General features: G+C 47.2%; 1 protein-coding gene across 1 annotated transcript in view; it reads left to right on the top strand.

Moving 5' to 3' along the window:
• Positions 1-7,223, top strand: part of Fam20a (FAM20A, golgi associated secretory pathway pseudokinase) — a 53,182-nt gene that overhangs the window by 1,957 nt on the left and 44,002 nt on the right. The window lies entirely within an intron of this gene.

The raw sequence follows: 7,223 nt of genomic DNA, 5'->3' as shown, positions 1-7,223 counted from the left end.
CCAGCTTGTGGGCTACACAGATGAATAGAAATGGGTTAGATCAATATGTAAGAGCTAGCCAATAAGAGGCTGAAACTAATGGGTCAGGCAGTGATCAAAAGAATACAGTTTCCATGTAATTATTTCGGGTCATAAGCTAAGCTAGCCATGCAGGCGGCCGGGTGCTGGGGACGCAGCTCCGCCGCTCCTATTTCAACACCTCTTACCCTGAGTCAAAGTCTATCCTTGATGTTGAGATATGTTTCTTGGATACAGCAGAAGGATAGATCTAGGCACTTATTTCTGGGTTTTTCTTTGATGAGTGAATGTTTTGTGTCTTGATTTCTGTTTCCTGTAGGTGGAATTTTCTATGTGTCCCAGTAGCAACTCTCTAATAACTACAAAGAAACTTATTATTAATTATAAATGCTCAACGGACTTGATAGTAACTAACTCTTAAATTTTTTAGTAACCTGTATTTCTTATCTAATGCCTGTCACATGGCAGTGTGACAATACCCTCTCTCATCACAGCACATACATCTTGCTTTTCTCAATGTCTGATCGCGATGCCAGATACTCTATGGTTCTTTGTCCTAGCATCTGCTATATCCAGCTGTCCTACCTATAAAGGACAACTGGCTCTGTGAATAAACCAATCAGAAAGTGCCTTGGCAAAGAAAATTCTTCTTAGTATACAAAAAGATTATTCTGTAACAGTTTCCTCTCTAGATGTTCACAGGGTATGATGCCTGTATGTTGCCTGTTGTCCTGTCCTGCTCAATTGGTGCTTTCCTAAGGAATGCCTGCCAGTGTTAGAGACTGCAATGTGGCAATAAATGATAGTAGGGAGTGGAGGAGGGGATGGTCTCTGGGGAAAAGGAGATGTTGGAAAGGGGAAGGGCAGCTATTGGTGATCTACTGTAGGGCTAGGGATGGTGTATTGGGCCTAGGCAAACAGAGAGAGGGAAAGGGAGGGAGAAGAAGGGGGTGGGAGAGAGAGAGAGAGAGAGAGAGAGAGAGAGAGAGAGAGAGAGAGAGAGAGCCCTACGAATTTTGTAAACTGAAAGCGAAATTTAGAAAGAAATATTAAAATATTTATGGTAAATTTAAGAGTGTTTCTGCAGGAGTGGGTTGGAGGTGGCGTGGTAGGGACTTAGGGACTGCGGGGCGGGGGGGGTCCCACTGCTAATGGCAGGAAGCTTTCTTATGAATTAAGGGCTCTTTTTCAAAGTACAGGACTTGTCTGTCACTTGAATCCAGAGTCCCTTTTCCATGCCACACCCATCTGTTAATATAAGAGCTTTCAGAATGAGATGTCAGGGATGGTTTTATAGTCCCTCGGGAAGATGAGAACACCATAAATCTCCGTTGAAACTCGCTGCTAGCCCAATTTAACTGTTTTCTCATTATTCTGCGGGGCTAAAACTGGAGCGGGGGCGGGGGAGAACTTCAGCAAACGAGGAGAAGTTGAAACTTACTGGCTGAGATCACGACAGTGAATTCCGTGTGCAGCCTCTGTGGTTGATGATTTTATATTAGAAAGTGGTGCTCAGTTCTACTGCTAATTGCATGCAATAAAAAGGCAGTTTAAGATTGCTTCGCGAGAGCCGTCACTTTCAATATTACCTTAATTTCATCAATAATGTGGAAGCATCTTGAATCAGTGAACTAGGAAATCTTGCCCTTTGAAAAATTATCTACACATTTAAGAATTACAGGCTATGGGCAAAGTTGCTTGCTATTGTAAATGTAGATGCATGTCTGCCTAATCTCGTTTCTGTCACCCTAGATTCCGCTATGTTATTTAGGCCTTGCAGGAAATTCCGTGGAAATGTTTTTTTTTGGGGGGGGGGGGGAGCAAAAGTCAGCCTCGTCAAGTTGAGCAATTGATTTTCAAGCTTGCTTTTGAACAATAATACAGTGCGATCCACAACTGACTGCCCGGAAATGTTGGTCATTCAATAAGAGATCAGTAGGGGCTGATGGCCTTACTGTCTTCAGAGTGTCACTGAAAGTAACAGTTGCCCTAGCATGGTCCTTGGATGATGATGTGAAAGGTTCAGCTGCTCCTAATTGTGTTGAACTTTGACCTTAGAGACGGAAACCGTATTCCCTCCACCTGAAGGAGTTCTGTAAACAGCAATAGGAGGGTATTGATAAACAAATGTGCTAGAGTCACGCCAGCATCAAAACTGGAACCCACTGTGGGGGGGATGGTTCAGTTGGTAGAGGGCTTGCCTGGCATTCATGAAGCCCTGAGTTCAACTCTCAGAATATATATGTACTGGTGCAGCTTTGTAATCCTGACCCTCAGGAGCTAGAAGGAGGAGCAGAAATTCAAGGTCATCCTCAGCTATTCATTGAGATTGAGACAGGCCTGGGCTACATGAGACCCTGTCTCCACATGCATGGAACCTAAAAGACTCATTGGATTTGAATCATATCAAAAGTTCTACTGTAATCACACCAACCCTTACTGAGGCTTAGATCCTGATAACTATAAGGATACGTGGATGTGTTTGTGGACCCCCGAGGACCTTGGTACAGCATCCCGATTCCCCAAGCTGCCATTTAGAATGGGCAACGTAGGGAGAAATAATGAATGGCCTGGCCAATTGTTGTGTCTTGCACAGACAAGTCCTTGTTTGTAGCCACGACTCTGCTAGCATTTAAAAACTAGTGATAAGTGGTACCTCCCTGCCAATAATTACCTAACATTAATTGCTATCCAAAACCAAACCTATAAGCAAACTATCTACCACAGTAGGCGAGGTGGAGGCAATAAAATAGCCAAGCCAGCATTCTTCGTGTCTTGCCTAGAGGAGAGCCTTTTTAATCTGAGTGAGTTCTATCGTTTTACTACCACACAAAGAAATAATGGTATTCGGTCAGAAAAAAAAATGCCTTTTGTCAAGCAACTGGAGCTAGTTTCCAGTAGGGGGTACATATACCTTCTTCCACTTCCCGCCCCTGGACATTCCTCTTCGATTTCACACAGCACCAGATGGAGTTTGTGCACTGTCTTGAATGTTTCAGTTCTCACCCAATGGCAATTTATTGAAGGTCAGTATTTTAGTTAGGTCAAAGTGTGGAAGCGACGCTGTGTGTTGGGTGGGCTGGCTGTGTGTCCTCTGACCCTGAAGACTGGGCCAGCCTCCTTCCTTGACAGGCTTTCCTCGCCTTCCTGCCTGCCTCTCTCTTATTCAAAATGCAACCGAGTGTGGCACGGTCCAAGTTTAAAATGTAATCAGGGAAAGAGTTCCTGTCAGGGTGTCAGCTGCTGATCACAGCGAGCAAGCCAATGCCAGGCTCTGTCAGCCTTGATGACACCTCTGGCACCTGTCTGGAATCTCAAAAAGGCAGGCGGACAAGGAGCAGGGAAACGTCGGCTTCACTATCTCAGGCTGTAAACTAACAACTCAGAACCATCCCACTTTTATTGCTCCTTCTTAGTCAGCAACGGTGGCCATGAGGCTTACCTTTATCCGAGGTAAGGGTTCACATTCGTGGCTATCCTGACACTCATAGTGACTGATCTTGGAGTTTCTTCTGTGGTCCACAGCTTCCCCAGCCAGAGAATGTCTGTCCTGAGACAGACATGTCACAACTGGAAAGTTTGGCCTGGCCTTTTGCCCACATGTCTTTGGTCAGTTCTTCTTCTATAATCCTCTGGTCTTGGTGGTCAAGGTCAAATAGGGTCAGGCCTCCCTTATGTAGAAACTGCAGCAGCTGAGCAGCTGGAATGCAAGTATGAGTTCTCTGCTCTCCGCTTTTCTCTGATGTCTTCCTCTGATGTCGGGAAAGTTATACTGGCTGGTGATGACAGATTCAGCATCTCTCAGAAGGGTGTGTGTATGTGTGTGTGTGTGTGTGTGTGTGTGTGTGTGTGTGTGTGTGTGGGCGCGCCTATCCCAAGTTTCTCTACCATTCCCCTCTCCAACATCCTCGTTGTCACGGAAAGGAACCCTGGCCCAAAGTCTCTCTTTAGAAGTCACAGCAAAGAGACTGGGCAGTTTTTCAAAAGTGACAGTTGTTCAAGAGAAGCAACTTGGCCAAAGTTTTTCTGGGGGAAGCTCTGAGAAGATCCAGAAACAGGGCTGACAGAGGAAAACAGGGAGAAAAGGCCAGGAGTGGAGGAAAAAAAAGGACTCTGCTGGAAATAAGAACTGTCTAGCCAAGGATTCTCAAAGAATTAACTCCCTCCTCCCACGGCAGAGTGCAAGGAGCAAGGACACCTCTTCTCCTTTCCCTTCCCCTCCTCAGTACCCTTGCAGAGCTGGCTTACCCTGCGCTACTCCAGACCATCCACCACATCCATTTCTCACGAGCAGTTCAGCCTTCAGGGTGCCCAGAGTCCAGGCACACTGTCCCAGACGGTGGCCATCCGCCTTCCTCCCAGAGTCAATAGGACTTTGGTCTTTATCTGAGCATTCTTTTGGCAATGCCAGGCTGGGAGAGAAATGGCCTCCCAGGATTTGGGAACGCTCCCCAGACACAGCCTCCATGTGGTGGGCAACTGGCGTGGGCATTCATTTCCATCCGTCTTAATTAGAGCCTGGCTGGGCTGATTTGGGAAAAACTATTATTTTGGTGGTTTCAGGGACCTCAGGCTGCTCAGAATCAGAAGCCACAGGCAGATGGTTTCTGAGTGAGTTAGTCCAGAAGGCCAGGCCAGGCTCCTTTCTCGTTGTACACTGGTTCTCACTGCCTTCGCTTCAACGAAGAACTAAAGCAGGGGAGTACCGCTGATGGCCATCCAAGGAAGCTGTCACATCTGTTTCCAAACGGACCAAAGGGAAGACCCTCAGTGAAGAGCCACAAGCCCTGCCACTGTTTCCAGTCCCGAACCATCTTTCTCCTCAACCATTTTCTCGTCAATTCCGGAAACTCAAGTGACTAATCTTTCATGTGTAAATCCTACCTGAAGCATGCTTGTTTCACGCCAGTTCCTGCACACACACTTGTTCACGTGGGCCTCTGTAGAAGTAGGTAGATGAGATCAGAAGACGTCCAGGATGGCCTCTTAAGATTTCCAGCCCTGGTATGTGCACACACACACACACACACACACACACACACACACACACCCCTATTCTAGTAACCCAGACCAATTGCATTGTGTGTCTGCTGTAAATATATTTTGTAAGATGCCTCAGAACATGGTAACTGTCTGGTATATCTGATCTGATCACAGATCCCTAAATCAAGATCCCTTGAGTCTGTAGGCAAGGAGCAAACCAGAAAGTTTGACTGTTGCTTGCTGACTTCAAGGGAAAGGAGACATAAATGACCTTGCAGGCTCCAGATTGACACTTGCTGACACACGGCAAAAAATAGAATTAGGAAATGAATTCTGCTGTCTGTAGGAATGAACCTGGAAACAGGGAGGTATAGGCTGTACCTCACTCCACACACCCCAGAGCCTCTAAACAAGAATCCAACTCAGTCAGGACCTCAACTTCAACCTTGTGTGACCTCCACACAGGTTGCAGATCCACCCAGAACCAGGCCTTGAACCTCCAAACCTGGGGAGGGCGGTGTAGGGAGGGAAGGTGCCTAAGCTCTAAGCTTTGGAATAATTCACAGCACAGCAATGGGAGGTAAACACCCTGCTACTATGTAGTCTGCTGTGCTCCGAGACCGATGAGACTGTCATACAAGCTGCCCAAAGTCACGCAGAAAGCAAACCATACCAGGCTTTGGACTCAGAAAGGGTGGTTCCAGAATCGTGTCCGTAACTAGCAACGCCCCAGCCACACCCCGGCTTGGGGAAAGCCTCTTCTGGCAATAGTTCCCACCCTGGTTCTGCTGGGCTGTATTCATGCTCTCCGCATATGCCACAAAGTTTCACGTGCCCATCTGCTGTGCCCGGCTACCACTCCACGGAGCCTGGAGTGAGGCCTGAAGATGAACGGCTACTTGGTCTTTGCATTGCAGGCCCCAGCTGTGCACAATCACCCCGTACATCGGTTCCATGCTCTGCCATGGTGTAGATCCCTAGTAAAGGTTCTGTGTAGTGCGCAATTGTGAAGAATGACGCCGGGATTGGGGGCTATCAGTAGCTGACCGTCTCCTACAGGAAAGGCCTTGGATAAAATAGATCTCGGCTGTAAAGCCACCCCACCTATGACTTCCTGACTCCTCTCCTATAAAAGTCAAAAGCCAAACCACCCTGAGGAGCCAATGTGAGATCTGGGTCTGGGTTGACTCCCTATGGTAGGAGCCTGAAGAAAATCAAGTTCGGGCCTGAAACAGGAGCAAGAAGGAAAGTTGAGAAGGTGCCATTTGCTAAGATGAAGGAATTTCTTTAGCATCTTTTGCTTCCTTAAGAAGAGCAGCCAAGAAGCCTTGCATGAAATAAAAATGGGAAACACAGAGGCCTTGACTTTGCCAAAATGGTCCCTGCCCTGCCCCTTGGCAGGTACCCACCTATACTTTTCTCGTGATTATTCATTAAGCTGGAAGCTGATGAGAAGCTGCGGGTTTCGCTGAAGTATGCCTGCGGATGGCTCGAAGCCCAGTGGGGATAGTGTTCTAAACAGCTGTGGCTTCAGCGGAACAGAAGTTACTGGGCACGTATGACTACCTGTTATTATAGGCAGGCACTCACGTATAAGCCTAATGAAAACCAAAGTACGGAAGGAAAAAAAAAACCCTTAACTCTCTCTGTGCCCTGTTCCTTGGCACGACATCCTATGACTGAAGTGGGAAATTAGGGCACAACTGAGTTTGAGGGCTCTGGGGAGAGGCCAGTGTTCAAGACTTTCCACCCATGGAGTTTGGCTTTAGGGGCCAAGCCCTGGGGGCAGCCAGGAGAATTTGGCTGGAGCTGTATGAGACAAAGTGAAGTCCCAGAAAGGGCCTGTTTGGTTGGATTCGCTAGTAATAAGCCAGATAATAAATCTGCGGAGCCACAGGAAGCAGAGCACGGTAAGGGACTCTGGGTACTAAGAAGTCCAGTGCCTGTAATAAACTCAGCCAAACAAAGGCTGGCAGAAGGGCTGGGGAGACAGCTCGGTGGGTAAAGTGCTTTGTGACACAGGCATGAGGCAGTCAGGTTCACACTGTAATTTTAACACTGGGGAGGCAATGACAGGGGATTCCTGGGACTTGTTGGCCAGCCAGTCTTAACAAGCTGGTGAGCTCCAGGTTCAGTGAGAGACCCTCTCAGATAGATAGATAGATAGATAGATAGATAGATAGATAGATAGATAGATAGATAGATAGATAGATAGATAGATA

Source organism: Microtus ochrogaster, chromosome 7 (assembly GCF_000317375.1).
Source record: "Microtus ochrogaster isolate Prairie Vole_2 chromosome 7, MicOch1.0, whole genome shotgun sequence".
Classification (NCBI taxonomy): domain Eukaryota; kingdom Metazoa; phylum Chordata; class Mammalia; order Rodentia; family Cricetidae; genus Microtus; species Microtus ochrogaster.
The sequence above is the reverse complement of the archived record's forward strand: the minus strand, read 5'-3'. Positions and strand labels throughout refer to the sequence as shown.